The 17,851-nt window shown below is 34.5% G+C and overlaps 1 pseudogene; it reads right to left on the bottom strand.

The window, feature by feature from the left end:
* Nucleotides 1-8,996: 8,996 nt before the first annotated feature.
* Nucleotides 8,997-17,220, bottom strand: LOC106730827 (annotated as a pseudogene).
* Between the last annotated feature and the right edge of the window lie 631 nt (nt 17,221-17,851).

The following is a 17,851-nucleotide window of genomic DNA, read 5'->3' as shown; positions in this document are numbered from 1 at the left end:
ATCAAAGCTCTACCTAGTGGTCAAAAGAAGAACTTCCAGTTTCTATATAAATCAATTATTATAAGCAACTAACTTTTAAAAAAAGGATTCTGTTTTAAATGTATGAATATTAATGAGAATGTGACATTGCAGTCATGGCATTTATTTTCTTTGCATATAGTACGATAATATATTTTATGAAATTTCCTTTATTGGATTTGAATTTATCATTAAAAATTTAACACTAAAGTACACAATTAATTGCAATATAATGATACATTCATTTTCCATTTCATGGATAAACAAAAATACAGATTCATTGTGAGATTACCACCTTTATTTTGCAAGAAAAATGACATCATTTTCTGGGAATATAGCTAAGTTTATACTTGGCCATTGCTGTTAAAGTATATCATATGTATAACTATACTTGCTGAATAAGATGCTTTAAGTCTACAACATCATATGCTCTCGCTATTCCATATACAGTTTTTTGTACCCAGAATCAAAATGGATTCCTGTATGTGTTTGGAGCCCAAGACCTTAGGGAAAAATTGAAGTTCATATTTTTGTCCTGCAGCAGTCTTTTCATCCTGGGCTTCTTGCTTTCTCATTAAAACAAATAAACAAACAGATTTTATTCGAAGAATAACTTAATTAAAAGGCACCAATTTTAAGTGTACATGTCGATGAATTTACACAAATTTAGCTTTTTAATATTAGAGAAACATATTATTCATGACACTTTTAAAAGAACAGTAAGGCAGATGTATTCAGGACCATCATGACAGGTGTATGGGTCACTACAATGAAGTCTTACAATGGGGAAAAGAGATTGGGATCAACTGAATACAGCAAGAGAAAGTGGGAATTTATAGCCAGTGAGCAGAGTAGGGGTCAGCAGGTAAAAAATTACTAAGAAAAACCATTAGGAGTCAGGCGGGATTCTAGCAAAACAGACCTAGTAGGACTCTTGCTAAAAGGACAACGTAGAGATGAACACAGAGGTTCAAAAGCGGGGGCCTGATTGAAAAAGATCCTGCTTGCCATTTAGGTTGAAAACTTGTGTTTTCCTTTGGTGCTGGGAATTTTTTCCTTTATATAATTTTATTTTTAGCCATTTCTTTCTCTCTCCTTTCTACGTTCTTTCTTTGACTCCTGTTTTACATCTAACTGTTACAGAAGTATTAGCCATTGCTTAGCATTGCCCAGCAGAGCCCCTGCTTGGGGCTAGTTGGGGTTCAATACCTGTTTGATGAATGTCTGTTAAAAATATTGACCCTTCTGTATTGATCTGCTATGACTTTTCACTTTTGGTCATATGCCTTATCTTTTTTTACATTTTCTCCTTTAGGAGAGCTTTTTACATATTTTCCACTAATCTTTCTATTTAAATTTTATTTTAAAGTTATATTATATACACTCAATTTCCCAAAACTTTTTATTTCCAGTTGCTCCTTTTTCCAGTGAAGCATGACCTTGTGTTTACGTGTGTGCTATCTGCTCAAATATCTTTGAGGGCACAAGTTAGGTTTCATAAAATGTTGTCTTCATTTGCTTGGATTACCTCTGTTTCTTCTGAGGTCAGTTGTTAGGTTTATTCATCTTTATTCTTCTATTGAGTTTTGCTGATTTTCCTCAAAGATCTAATTATTCTTTGTTATTCATTCCCTTTTTAGGAACAAAGGACGGCATTGATTGATGTGGTTCATTATGTGGATTTGCTCTGTCCTTAAAGCTTCTTCCTTAAAGGGTTGCTGCGTTTCATAAATTTTCATATGCTTTCCAGGTATTTTTCTGTTATTAACCTCGTTTAATTTGGATATGGTCTGAGAACACCCTTTGTATGATTTATCTCCATTTACCTTTGTTTAGGTTTGTTTCATAGCCCAAAATACAGTCTAACTTGGTGAATATTCCATGTGTACTTGAGAAGAATGTGATTCTGCTGTAATTGGGTAGAGTCTTATATAAATATCAGTTATGACATATTCCTTAATGGTGTTGTTAAGACCATCTATATCCTTACTAATTTTCCATTTACTTGTGTTGTTATTGACTGAGAAAAGATTGTTGTTTCCAAATATAATTGTGGATTTGCCATTTCTCCCTCAAGTCTATCAAATTTTGCCATGTGTTTTGAAGCTCTGATTTTAGATACATAAATTCTAATTCCGTTTTTGTGAATAATTGACCCTTTTATCATTATGTCATGTCTCTCTTTATTCTTTTTTCTGAAGTCTACTTTCTTTGAAGTTGATGTAGGTTCTCTTGCTTACTTTTGGTTAGTGTTTGCATGTTATATCTTTCTCCATCCTATTACTTTAAATGTGTCTATGTCTTTCTCTTTAAGTCAGTTTCTTATAGACAGCAAACAGTTGTGATTTGCTTTTTATTTTTTTTTTAAATCCAAGCTGACAATCTGTTACTTGAAGTGGTTAGAACAATCAAATTTTAAAAGATTATTTATATGATTCAATTAAAATCTACTATATTGCTTGCTATTTTCTATTCTATTTGTTATTGTTTCTTTTTTTCAGTTTTAAATGAATATTTTTTATGGTTCCATTTTAGCTTCACTATTGATTTATTATTTATGATTCATTGTTTGAAAACTTAAAATTGTTGGCCTAAGGTTTACAATATAGTTTTTATATCATGAAGTCTACCTATAAAGATTCTATAGTTCATTTTATAGTCATAGGAATTTATAACATTATATTTCTAACCCCACCCTTCCATTCCCTGTGACTTTGTTGCTTAGCATTTCACTTTCACTATGCTTATAAAAAGCATACGTTGTTACGATATTTGACTTAGAGTCAGTTGTCTTTTAGACCAATTAATAATAATAAGAAAAAATATTTAACTTAATTTTATTTCTGACACTGAACTTCCTTATGTAGATTCAGGTCTTTTCATATATCTTATTCCTTCTACTTCAAGAACTTATTTTAGCATTTCTTGTTGGGTATAGAATTCTGTGTTGAGAGTACTATGTTTTTTTTTCTTTAAGCATTTTAAAGGCATCACCTTTCTTCCTAGTATGGTTTCTTATGAGATATCTGCTGTAATTGTCATCTTTATGCCTCAGTAGATAATTTGCTTTTTTTCTCTGGCTGCCTTCAAGACTTTGTCTTTAGTATTTAGTAGTTTGAGTATTATATGCTTAAATGTTTTAATATTTATCCTGCTTGCTGCTCTCCAAATTTCTTGGGTCGTTAATTTGTTATTTGTTAATAATTTTGGAGGATTCTCCCCCTTTATTTCTTCAAATATTTCTTCTGTCCTGTTCTCTCTTTCTTCTACCAAAATTCCAGTTATGCATATGTTACACCATTTCATGTTGTCCCACCTAAATGCTCTTATTTTTTCCCAATTTTTTATTTTGTGTTTCAGTTTGTTTAATTTCTACTCACCTATCTTCAAGCTCACTGAATCTTGCCTTGGGTGTGTTAAGTTTACTGATAAGTCCATCTAAAGAATTCTTCAGTTTTGTTATATTTTTTATTCAGCATTTTAATTTTCTTATGGTTTTCATCTCTTTGCTGAAATTACCTGTCTGATAATTCATGTTTTCTTACTTATTTTGAATCTTATAATATATTAATCATGGTTATTTAAAATTCTTTGATAATTCCAATATCTGTGTCATATCCAAATTTCATTTTGATGATTACATTTCTGTTTAGACTGTGAGGTCTTTTTCCCTGCTTTTGATGTGCCTTGTAATTTTTTGTTGAAATCTGGATATGTTGTACAGGACAATACATACTGAGGTAAATTTTTTTCCTTTTACATTTGGATATGAGCAAGGCTTTCCTGTGTTGTGCCTTTATTGCAGAATTTTGTGTTAGTCTAGTCAAAGAGTGGATTGCGATTGATGTTTGCTTGTTGCTTTGGCTTGAATCTTCTGTTTCTGCCATTGTTTCCCAGCAAGTATCTGGCTCTCGTAGTTCTAGCAGCTGTCATTTTTTTTTTCATACTTCAACTATTTTGCTATTTATTTCCTTAATAAGATTTCAGTTTTTAGGTTGTAACTTAAATATATGTCATGGCACAAGAAGAATTGGTTAATAATTTCCAAGATTACATAACTCAGAATAGAACAAGTGTTAAGATTCTCTAGATGAGTGCTCATCTAGAAAGTGCATCTGAATGAGGCAAAAGGACATAAATCATTTTTGGCTGCAGAAATTTTTGTTAATATCCTCTGGCACCTAATACCAGAGAAGCTCTCTTTACTCCTAAGGTGTATTGGAAAACCATGTAAGTTATATAAAGGCCTTCTCTGTTTAGTTAGAATGATGTACCTGCCATTTGTCAAGGTAAGGAGGGTAGGAATGTAGTGGTGGATGCTTGGCGGGGATGGGGGTGGTAAATGGAGAGCGTAATGAAATCACACTAACGAAGTCTCTAGTATGGCAGGACACTCACTCCAAGGGGTTTTCTGTTCTTTGTACAATTATAATCAGAAAATTTTGAACCTGGAGGCACATTATCTGAGGCAAGCTATTTTTGCTCTGATTATTTTACAAACAGAGAAATCTAGTCATTTCGTAGACCTTAAGATTAATTATATTTCATCTCTTTTCTCTTTGTAATTCTATTTTCCTCCAATCAAGTCAGAATATTTCTTAGTTTATTGTATTATTTATATTTATGGAGATAAAATTCTTTCTTTCGATAACTGTGCCCAAAAGAATGAGATCTGAAGTTAGTCAGCAACATTAATGAGTCTAGTTGAGGGAGCAAGAACTAAGTACAGAGTTTTATGGTCCTGTTAATTTTTTGAAATTATTTTCTGATTCTTGTCTCTATGTTATGTTTTTTTGGTGGGGGAGCAATTTAGAAAAGCCAGCAGGTAAAAAATATAACATGTAAATATTTTATGTGTTGGTTGCTTGGATTGACTATGTGTCTAATTTTGATCCCTGTGGCGGTGAACACTCAGACACAACCACATACTTTCCCCTTAGGTTTTCACAAAACTTTGTTCTGGATACAGTGATTTTACACTGTAAAGCATGAAATGGAGACTGTATTTGACAAATAGACTTAATGGATTCCTTGGAGGTGAGAGAGTCCTAAATGGCAAGGCTTGACTTAGAAGTTGGTAGGAATCATATTCACCATAAGTTCACCATCATTTTTTGCATCTGTATCATCATGGTATATTGGACTTGATTTTGAACTATCTTTTTTCATTCAAGAAATTATAGCCTCTTCCTGTTATTTACTTAAAGTATTATTAAAATAATGGTTCTGGAAGTAGTGTCATTAAGTTTTAAAAGTGTACGGTTTGTATGGTTAGTAAATCCTGTCCAATGCCGTGCTATAGGAGAGGCTTCAATATGAAACATTGAGATTATGTCAGTCAGGGTCCAATCAGGAGACAGAAACCACACTAGTAATTGAAACAGTGAAAATTCAATATTAATATTACTAGCTAGCAAAAGGTCAACTACTATTAACTAGGAAAAGCCTCTAGAGAAAATAGGAATAGCCAAAGTAGGGGGCAGCTACCATCTCTAGAGCTTGGGAGAATCCCAAAGGAAGGAACGGACTTGGAAGAGCACAGAGCTTCCATGCCCTCTCCAACTGTGCCACTCTCCCCAAATCTCCACAAGTTCTCTAGTAGCTCTACCAGCTGTATTTCAATGTTATTTTTACTTACTGCTTCTTAGCATTGCAGTGGGGTGGGTGAAGGAGGTATGTATACTCTGAAGTTCTGATTAAACCTTAGTTTTAGACATTGTGTAAGTCAGTTTCATGTGTGTGACTTTCATGAGTGTTTCTGCCCCTCCACCTGGCATAATGCTGGTTCTAACAGTCATTCATGTCTTTCTCCCAGGAATAGTGTTTTTTTCCCTTCCTTCAAGCTGCAGTACAATATTATATTATTCTTAGTGATGATAATACTCTCCTAGACTGAAATATTTCCTTCTACATTTTCACTTCCCCCGCTATATTATAATTCAAATATAAGGCAGAAAATGAAGCATAGATAGTTATGCATTTGCCCAGAGAGGTAATTGATGTGGATAAAAGAGCCTGAATTTGGAAGTCAGGCAGACCTGCATTCAAACCACATTCTGTCTCTTACTAACCTTGCCAAGTAACTTAAAGATTCTAGTAGCTTCTGTGCCACTAACAGGATTAGCTAATCTCACCCCTCTGTGCCCTTAGTATTAAGGGCAGCAGAGAGCTAGCCTTATGGATTGTACACTGGCAGAATTTATGTTATATCAAAACAATAATTTGATTTCCCATGGCTAAAAGGTGTTAAATTCAATTACATGAGTATATATTCTAGGTTCCAGCGCTGCTGTAATACATTACCACAAACTTAGTGGCTTAAAAAACAATAAGCATTTTTTTGTACTACAGTTCTAGATATCAGAAGTCCAAAATGTGTCTTACTGGGCTAAAATAAAACAAACTACCCTTCTTTTAAAAAATCTGACATATAGGCTGGGCAAATTCCAATTTTAAATTTAGGATCAAAGTTGAATATGACAAATTTACCACTTAATGTATGATTTATTATTTTTTCTATTCATAGCATGATAAATCATTTATCAATATATTATAAAAATTTCAAATAAAATCTAACTGTATTAGAATAAGCAATCCAGTTTTGATTGAGAAACCCGGGCAACTGAGGCTTAGGCACATCATGATTTTATCATTATTTATTATTAGTAATATTCCAATTCAATACTTACTATGTGTCGAATTGTTCCAAGCACTTTACCTACATAATCATATTTCATCCTCACAAATATCCCCCTGAAATAAATATTTTACCCTTTGTACAAATAAAGAAACAGGTTTTAAGTGATTTTTAAAGAACTTATCCTTTGTCACACAGCTAGTAATTTGCAGAAATATAATTTGAATCACATTGTCTGGCACAAAGATGACACCCTCCACTATCAACTCCATAATAGAGCAAAATTAATTTTCTCCCTATTAAAAATATCAAAATGTTCATTTTTTACTAAAAGAAAGAAACATGTAGCTAATGAGTACATTATGACCTTTGAGGAAATGATATGATGTGAGAGCAGGGATTTTGCAGTGAGGAGCTGGAATTAAATCCTGGCTTTACTGCTCACTAGCTGTGTGATCTGTAAAACAGATCACAACAACATTGTTGAAGGGAATAATGTAAGAAGATCTAGCATAGTGCCTGGCACATAGGTTACCTGGTCAATAAAAGTAGTATTTTTAAGGCTCTGCAATATACTGCAGTAAAGAAACACATTAAACACCGTGTTTCTCAAGTGAAACTTGACTGTCATCTATTTCATGGAATCCAGTGTTCCACAGGGGCAAGCTCGGGAAAGAATTAAAAGACTTAAATTGTGGTTAAAATAATTGCTCTCTCTCTTTGAAGGAGGAAATTAATAGGGGCGCAGTAGGAATAGTAGTAGGAAGAGAAAGGAAGGGAGAGATGCAAAAAATCCTTTTAAGATGATTCTGCAGGATTGAATGAATGATGAAGCATGAAAAATGATAGAAGGAGAGGAAGGATAAGTGATACAAAAGTTTGAGCCTCAATTGAACTAACCTTCATCAGTTTTGACTCAAGTATTTAAGATATTTAATATCTGTGTTCAGGTTTTTTACTCAGGCTTTCAGCATTTTTCTGAAAGGTGTCATCAAAAGAACAAGAATTGAGTTATTGGATTTACTGATATGAAAGACTGCATAATTTAAAAACTTCATAAGTGGTTCCTACAGAATCTGTCATGATTAAAATTACGCTGGTCTAATGGAGCATATTTGGGTGTTTCAGCCAATGTGGTGGATGACAGCATCCTAATGTAAAGAGTTGTTTCCTACGTACTTCCTTAAATGAGATATTAATGGAACAAATTGTGAGTTGTATGAATGAATCTGAATGGACTATAATAGGTGGCTAATTTGGGTCATCTGCTGATTTCATCAAGAGGAAAATAAGACAAAATCTTATAGTTGAAGGAGAATCCAAGTTTGGGATGATTTCACTGTAGCAGCCTTTTCTCAGAAAAATCTAATTATAATAAATCCCCACAGACAACAGTATTTTTAGTGGAAAAACGTAAGCTCTGTTGAAAATGAAAGCATTCAGAAGGCAGAGAAATGGAGCCATTTTATAGCATTTAGCTATTGTATATTGAAGTTTTTGTTTTGTAAACATGAGCAATTTATTTCATAAAAGTAAATAAATTATTTCCAGAAATAGGGGCAAAAATCCCATAATTTCCCCTTTCCTACTCAGAGTTAAAGAAACTCCACAGACATGAAATTAAGCCATTCTTTTGAACGCTACTGACATCTACCGTTTAGGTGTTATCTCTTTAGCTTTCACATTAAGAAGCAATATGCTAACCTTGGAAGAGGAACAGAAAGCAAATAAAGGTGAAAACAAAACAAAACAAAGCCTGAAAGCAATTTGAACAATTTAATGTGCCTTGTTCTTCTCTTCCCTTACAAACATCAGAGTCAACTGTCGTTTAAGATGGTAGGTCAAACTGTTGGAAAGGAAGCCTGGCAGCATCCACTGCTTTTGAGCCGAACTTCTATTTACGTTATATTCTGGGGCAGCAAGTCAGTGGAGATGATCTCAAACACAGCACGTTTGCTTGCATTCATCATTCTTTTATGTCAGAAATTAAATGTTGAATTACTTCTCGACAGCTAATGTACTCAGTAGTCATCCTTCTCTAATGGGTGGGTATTGTTTGAAGAAAAGTATTCGGAGGATTTCTTGTTAGAACAGGATCATTCCAAGGATTATATTTTTATGGCTTTTGAATACAGGCATACCTTGGAGATATTGTGGGTTCCGTTCCAGATGACCACAATAAAGTGAATATAGCAATCATGTGAGTCACACGACTTTTTTTGGTTTTGCAGTGCATATAAAAGTTATGTTCACGCTATATATAGTCTATTAAGTGTGCAATGGCCTTATGTCTAAAAAATGTACACACTTTAATTAAAAAATACTTTATTGCTAAAAAAGGTTAACCAACATCTGAGCCTTCAGCGAGTCAAAATCTTTTTGCTGATGGAAGGGCTTGCCGTGATTTTGATGGCTGCTGACTGATCAGGGTGGTGGTTGCTGAAGGCTGGAGTGGCTGCAGCAATTTCTTAAAATAAGACAACAGTGAAGTTTGCTGTATTGATTGACTCTTCCTTTCACGAACGGTTTCTCTGTAGCATGCAGTGCTGTTTGATAGCATTTGACCCACAGCACAAATTCTATCAAAACTAGAATCAGTCCTCTCAATCCCTGCCACTGCTTTCTCAACTAAGTTGATGTAATATTCTAAATCCTTTGTTGTCATTTCAACAATCTTCACAGTATCTTCACCATCTCAAGATTCCATCTCAAGAAACCCCTTTCTTTGCTCATCCATAAGAAGCAACTCCACATCCTTTAAAGTTTTATCACGACATTTCAGCAATTCAGTCACATCTTCAGGCTCCACTTCTAGCTCTAGGTCTCTATTTCCACCACACCTGCAGCTACTTCTTCCACTGAAGCCTTGATCCCCTCAAAGTCATGCATGAGGGTTTGAATCAACTTCTTCCAAACTCCTGTGAATGCTGATATTTTGACCTCTTCCCATGAATCACAAATGTTCTTAATGGCATATAGAATGGTGAATCTTTTCCAGAAAGTTTTCAATTTATAGTTGACCCACAAACAACACAGATTAGGGTCACCAACCATACATGCTGTTGAAAATCTGAGTATAACTTATACTCAGCCTTCTGGATACAGTTCTTCCATATCCATGGTTCCTCTGTATCTGTGGTTCTGTATCGACCAATTCAACCAACTATGGATCATGTAGTTCTATAATATTTACTACTGAGAAAAATTCATGTATAAGTCAACCCCTGTGGTTCAAACCGGTGCTGTTTGAGGGTCAACTGTATTTTGCCCAGATCCATCAGAGGAATCATTATCTATGGCTACTAAAGCCTTATGAAATGCATTTCTCAAATAATAAGATTTGAAAGTCAAAATGACTCCTTGATCTGTGGGCTGCAGAAAGGATGTTGCATTAGCAGGCATGAAAACAACATGAATCTTGTTGTCCAGCTGCATCAGAGCTCTTGGGTGACCAGGTGCGTTGTCAGTGACCAGGTGCATTGTCAGTGAACAGTAATACTTTGAGAGGAATCTTTGTTTCTGAGTAGTAGATCTCAACAATGGACTTAAAATATTCAGCAAATCATATTGTAAACAGATGTGCTGTCATCCAGGCTTTGTTGTTCTGTGTATAGAACACAGGCAGAATAGATTTAGCATCATTTTTAAGGGCCCTAGGATTTTCAGAATGGTAATTGAGCACTGGCTTCAACTTAGTCACCAGCTGCATTAGCTCCAAACAGGAGAGTCAGCCTGTCCTTTGAAGCTCTGAAGCTAGACACAGACTTCTCCTCTCTAGCTATGAAAGTCCTAGATGGCATCTTCTTCCAATAGAAAGCTGTTTTGTCTACACTGAAAATCTGTTGTTTAGTGTAGCCACCTTCATGGATTCTCTGAGCTAGATCATCAGCTTCTACATCAACACTTGCTGTTTCACCTTACACTTTTATATTAAGGAGACAGCTTCTTTCCTTAAACTTCATGAACCAAACTCTACTGGCTTCAAACTTTCCTTCTTCAGATCCTTACCTCTGAGCCTTCATAGAATTGAAGAGAGTTAAGGCCTTGCTCTGGATTAGGCTTTGGCTTAAGAGGCTGTTGTGGCTGGGTTTTTTTGTTTTGTTTTTAAATTTTCTATATAATTTTTAAAGATTACTTTCCATTTGCAGTTATTATAAAATATTGGCTCTATTCCCTGTGTTATACAGTACAGCTTTGAGCTTATATTACACCCAGTAGTTTGTACCTCCCACTTCCCACCCCCATATTGCTCCTCCCCTCCACTGGTAACCACTAATTTGTTCTCTGTATCTGTAGGTCTTCTTCTTTGTTATATTCACTAGTTTGTTGTATTTGTAAAATTCTACACATAAGTGATATCATACAGTATTTGTCTGTCTCTGTCTAACTTATTTCACTTAGAATAATGCCCTCCGAGTCCATCCATGTTGCTGCAAATGGCAAAATTTCATTATTTTTATGGCTGAGAGTAGTATTCCGTTATGTATATGTATATGTATATGTATATGTATATGTATATGTATATGTATTTATTCATTTTTATGGCAGAGTAGTATTCCATTATATAAATATACCACATCTTCCTTATCCATTCATCTGTTGATGGACACTTAGGTTGTTTCCATATCTTGGCAATTGTTAATAATGCTGCTTTGAACATTGGGGTGTATGTGTCTTTTCCAATTCATGTTTTTTGGATATATACCCACGAGTGGAATTGCTGGGTTATATGGTAGTTCTACTTTTACTTTTTTGAGAAACTTTACTTTTTCCCACAGTGTTTGCACCAATTTACATTCCCACCAACAGTGTAGGAGGGTTCCCTTTTCTCCACATCCTCACCAACATGTTTTTGTTTTTGTTTTTTTGATGGTAGCCATTCTGACAGGTGTGAGGTTATATCTCACTGTGGTTTTAATTTGCATTTCCCTGACGATTAGTTATGTTGAGCATCTTTTCATGTGCTGGTTGGCCATCTGAATTTCTTCTTTGGAAAAATGTCTATTCAATTCTTCTGCCCATTTTTAAATTTTTTTTTTTTTTTGATGTTGAGTTGTATGAGCTGTTTATATACATTGGATAGTAATCCCTTATTGGTCATATTATTTGCAAATATCTTCTCCCATTCAGTAGATTGTCTTTTTTATTTTGTCAGTGATTTCCTTTGCTATGGAAAAGCTTTTAAGTTTAATTAAGTTATATTTATTTATTTTTGCTTTTGTTTCCTTTGCTTTAGGAGATGAATCCAAAATATATTGCTGCAATTTATGTCTAAGAATGTTCTGTCTGTGTTTTCCTCTAGGAGTTTTATAGTATCTGATCTTACATTTAGGCCTTTAATCCATTTTGAGTTTATTTTTATATATGGTGTTAGAGAATGTTCTAATCTCATTCTTTTACATGTAGCTGTCCACTTTTCACAGCACCACTTATTGAAGAGACCGTCCTTTCTCCATCATCTATTCCTGCCTCCTTTGTCGTAGATTAATTGATTATAAGTGTGTGGGTTTATTTATGGGCTTTCTAAGCTGTTCCATTCAGCTCTGTGTGTCTGTTTTTGTGCCAGTACCATATTGTTCTGATTACTGTAGCTTTGTAGTAATAAAAAAAATACAACCACAGAACAAACAGAAAAGAAATTAAACCATTCAGTCGCTGAATATCCCATATTTATGTTTATATGCTCATAAACGAATTGAAAATTTTTTACTGTGAGTAAAATATATATATATATATATATATATATATATATATATATATATAACACAAAATTATCATCTTAATCATTTTAATTACAGTTCAGTGGTATTAATAAGTAGATGTACATTGCTGTGCAACCATCACTACCTTCCATCTCCAGAACTCTTTTCATCTTGCAAAACTGAAACTTTTTACCCATTATATAATAACTCCTCATTCTCCTTCCTCTTAGTCCCTGGTAACTATCATTTACCTTTTTATCTCTATGATTTTGATTATTCTAGGTACCTCATGTAAGAGAATTTAAAAAGTATTTGTCTTTTTGTCACTGGTTTATTGCATTTAGCATAATGTCTTGAAGTTTCACCCATGTTGTATCATATGATAGGATTTCTTTTTTATGGCTAAATCATATTCTATTTGCTTTTACCACATTTTGTGTATCCATTTATTGACTGATGGACACTTGGGTTGCTTCAACATTTTAGCTGTTGTGAATAATGGTCTTATTAACATGGGTATACTCTGTTTTGTCTCTATACCTAGAAGTGGAATTGTGAATCATATGGTAACTCTGTGTTTAATTTTTTGACGAATTTTCCATAGCAGCTGGACCATTTTTCGTTTCCACCAATAGTGCACAGGATTCCAATTTCTTCATGTACTCACCAACATTTGTTGTTTTCTTTCTTTCTTTTTTTTTTTTTTTGGTAATAGCTATTCTAATGGGTATAAGGTTGTATCTGATCATGTTTTTAACTTAAATTCCCTTAATGATTAGTGATGTTGAGCATCTTTTTGTGTGCTTATTGGGCATCTGTATATCTTCTTTGCAGAAATATGTATCCAAGTCCTTTGTCCATTTCTGAATTGGGTTTTTGTTGTTGTTGTCGTTGACTTTTAAGAGTTCCATATGTATTGGGGATAATAATCACTTAGAAGACATATGATTTGCAAATATTTTCTTTTTATCAGGCAATCTATATAGAACTTGTGAACAAAATTGATATAGAATTTGTGAACAAAATTGTTTTACTTCTTCCTTTCTAATCTGGATGACTTTTTTTTTTTTCTTGCCTAATTACTGTGCCTAGGCCTTCCAGTACTATGCTGAAAATAAGGGGTAAAAGCATGTATCTTTGCCTTATTCCTGATTTTAGAGGAAAATCTTTCAGTCTTTCACTATTGAGTATGTTTGCCGTGGGTTTTTCATATATGGCTTTTATTATATTGAGATAATTTGCTTCTGTTTCTAGCTTGTTGAGTGTCTTTATCATTAAAGGGTGTTGAATTTTGTCAAATGCTCATCTGTATCAATTGAGATAATCATGTTATTTTTCCCTCTTCATTTTGTTAGTGTGATGTATTACATGAATTGGTTCTCATATGTTCAACCATCTTTGCATTCTAGGAATAAATCCCACTTTGTCATGATGTATAATCCTTTTAATGCTCTATTGAATTTGATGTGGTAGTATGTTGAGAATTTTTCTATCAATGTCCAAAAGGGATATTGGTTTGTGGGTCTCTTATAATGTCTTTGTCTGGCTTTGGTATCAGGGTAATGCTGGCATCATAGAATGAGTTAGGAATTTTTCGCACCTCTTCAATTTTTTGGACAAGTTTGATAAATAGTGGTGTTGGTTCTTCTTTAAATGTTTGTTATAATTCACTGAATGAAAAAGAACATTCAGTGAGCATTCTTTGAATGAAATAAATAGCAATCATTTACCTCAAGAATGTTGAATAAATATTGAGTTTACAAAATCATCTGATTTTTGTCTCGTAATCTGCATTGATTCATAGTCTTTTTATCTTCTCATATAATTTAGGACACAGGCTCTCAATATTTGGTTTAACATAACACACATACTAGACGCTGTAACACCTGTGACACATTTTGATAGATGTACTCAAGATCATACGCAAATACTGAAATGCCATATTGTTTCATGGTTATACGCCTTCGGACATAGTGTCTCCCCTGACACCTGTTCTTCCTGGTGAACTACTGAAACTGAGCTGAAGCATCAGCTCCATTCTAGAAATATTTATTTAGTGTCTGCTATGTACCAGGAATTATGATAATTATGCAAAGATAAATTTAAAATTCCATCAAGATAAAGTCTGTCTAGTAGGAGTGACAGGAATAGAGCATCACTCATTCCACAACTGCTTAAGAAATAGCTTTCTATGGGGAAAAAACTCAAATTCATATAATTGAATATACCATAGGAGAGCAGTATGGGGAGATATTTAGCAAAAGTGTGAATATCAATACATTGATATGGTATCTGATCAAAAGTATTGTAATAGAAGGGACTGTGAAACTATCTGTGATGGTGTTTACAGAACAGTTTATGGGATGGAATAAAGGCACTGTGATCAGTTTAGTAACATTTTGCAGTTTTGCTTTTGGCATGAAATACAGTCATCCCTTGGTGGATGGTGGTGGGGGGTTGATTCCAGGACCCCTAGTGGATACCAAAACCCATCCATGCTCAAGTCTCTTAAATAAAGTGGCATAGTTTTGCAAAACCTACACACATCCTCTCTATACTTCATATCACCTCTAGATTATTTATAATACCTAATACAATGTAAATGCTATGTAAATACAGTGTGAATGCCATGTTAATAGTTGTAAATACAATGTAAATACTATGTAAATAGTTGCTGGCATGCAGCAAATTCAAGTTTTGGTTTTTGGAGCTTTCTGGAATTTGGTGGGGGGTATTTTTGATCTATGGTTTATTGACTACAGATGCAGAAACTATGGATATGGAGGGCTGACTGTAATCAAACAAAGAAAAGATATAATAAACCTGCCATTTTATTCCATATTCCATATTTCTGAGCATGGAAAGGAGCCCAGGCCAAGGCACTCTTAGTTCTTCCTCTCTGTCTCTGAATACAATGGGCTTCAGTATATACATGGGTAGGTAGGGCTCACTCCTAGAGTTAGCAATAAGAAGTATAGAGTCTAGACAAATACTGTATGAGGTCACTTATCTGTGGGACCTAAAAAAATAATGCAAATGAATATGTATGCAAAACAGAAACAGACACACACTTAGGAAACAAACTAGTGGTTATCAAATGGGAAAGAGGGAAGCGAGGAGGGACAAATTAAGAGTATGGGATTAAGAGGTACCAACTGCTATGTATAAAATAGAAAAGCAACAAGGATATATTGTGCAGCACAGGGAATTCCATTAGCTTGTAATAACTTTTAACAGAGTATGATCAGTAAAAATATTGAATCATTTTACTGTATACCCGAAACTAATGTAATATTGTAGATCAACTATACTTCAATCAAAAAAATTCAAAACCATATAAAGCCATAAAAAAGAATGAAATAATGCCATTTGCAGCAACACAGATGGACCTAGAGATTATCATACTAAGTGAAGTAAGTCAGACAGAGAAAGAAGATATCATATAATATCACTTATGTATGGAATCTTTAAAAAAAATGACACAAATGAACTTATTTACAAAACAGAAACAGACTCACTGACATAGAAAACAAACTTATGGTTACCAGGGTGGAAAGGGGAGAGAGGGATAAATTGGGAGTTTTAGGACTAGCAGATAGAAACTGCTACATACAGAACAGATAAACAACAAGGTCCTACTGTATAGCACAGGGAACTACATTCAATATCTTGTAATAACATATAATGGAAAAGAATCTGAAAAAGAATATATATATGTATAACTGAATCACAATGCTGTAAACCAGAAACTAACACAGCATTGGAAATCAACTACACTTCAATTAAAAATTTTCAAAAACAAAAAGAGATAAGGAGTAATATGCTCAGGGAGGCCAAAAAAAAAAAAAAAAAAAGGATCAGTAGTTTTTATAGGGCTGGAAATTTCTGGTAAGCAGCAGGTTGAAATAAGCAGATTTCCTATTAAACTGCACCTAAGTAGCTGAACAAATGAGAAGCAATCCATTCCTTCTAAAGCAAAATATAACCTATTCCTTCGATTTATACCTCCTATTCTCCCTCCTAGTCCTTGGCCCCAAAGTACTCTGAGCTGCTTGCAAAAATGAGTCTCCCCCTGGCAGGTGATGTCTGCTGCCGTGGGCGGTGTCAGGGTCTCCGGGAGTGGGGCTTATATTCCTCTTGCACACAAGCAATAGGCAAGAGAGTAAGCTGTGAACGTATTTGTAAACCTCTCCTAATGTTATTACTAACTTAATCTTAATAGCATTCTTGGCTCTTAACATTGCAACTAATAATAGTAACAAAAATAATAGCTGCTAACATTTATTCAATATTTAGAATGCTCCAGTCACTGTTATAAGTTCTTTTTATACAGTAACATATTTGATGCTCACAACAACCTAGGCAGAGGGACTCATACCCCTCAGTCTACAAAGAAGCTGATACATGAAGAGTTGAAGTAAGTAACTTACCCAAGGTTTGAAAGCTAGGATTGTGACTCTAGAATCCACAGGCTTAACCGAAATGTTGCCTCTTGGTTGAGCTAATGATAGCAATGAAACAGCTTGTAAATATCTGACCGTGTGTGCACAGCATTGTACTTTCAGCCGTCGCCAAATCTTTACAAACAGCCGGGCTACTTCTCAGGTATATGCTTTTGGAGTTTTGTTTGTAGCCCTCACGTGCATTCCCACATCATAATTTTAACTTTTGTGGAAATATTCCTTGGTCCTCTGGTTAATATGGATCTCATCACTTCATCAGCTAGAACTCAGCTCCATCAATTCTCTGCTAAAAAAATACTTTCTGTGAAGTCTTCCCTTACCCTTGTGATTGGTCAGGTGCTTCTGCTTACAGTCCATATAGTCCCATGAATTTCTTCTTAGTCTTTATTACAATAATCATTATCGTAGGAGGTTCCTTAATGCCTCTCTCATCCTCTGTATTGGACGCCCAATGAAAGCAGGAATTGTGTCTGTTTTTGACTTTTCTTCCTGTTTTTTCACATAGGACCCCTCACATGGGTTGATTTCACCCCTGTTTTCCTTTGTCATTAACCTATCACGCTTGACACTACTTTCTGGTTTTCCTTTACTTCTGTTCAATCTAATGCGTCCTCTATCAATTTCATTTGATTCATCAAGTACTTGGTCTATATAATCCACGCTCTCAAGAGACTTTAAGTCTAAAGGAAAAGACAAGTATAAAAATCCCAGGAGTAAGAGGTAAACTGTGATAAATGCTTAGATGTATCTTATATCTGAGTTTGAGGAGTTTAGAAAATGGACTGAGATTCTGGACCTCCACAGTTATGCTGCGATGTGTGTAGTTAATCCTCCAAATGCCCTCAATGGTTTTCTCTAAAAACATCAGGAGGGAGAAAGTAGAAGTAGCCCTTGGAGCCTATTTTAACCTATGATTGCTCTAAAATAGTTTCTTACCAGACTACTCCTTCCCTCCTCAGGAAATGGAAATGGTGCACAAAGCATCTATTGCCTTTTTATTTTTTCTTACGTTACTTAAGCACAGGTTTCCA

The sequence above is a fragment of the Camelus ferus genome, chromosome X, assembly GCF_009834535.1.
Source record: "Camelus ferus isolate YT-003-E chromosome X, BCGSAC_Cfer_1.0, whole genome shotgun sequence".
Classification (NCBI taxonomy): Eukaryota; Metazoa; Chordata; class Mammalia; order Artiodactyla; family Camelidae; genus Camelus; species Camelus ferus.
The sequence above is the reverse complement of the archived record's forward strand: the minus strand, read 5'-3'. Positions and strand labels throughout refer to the sequence as shown.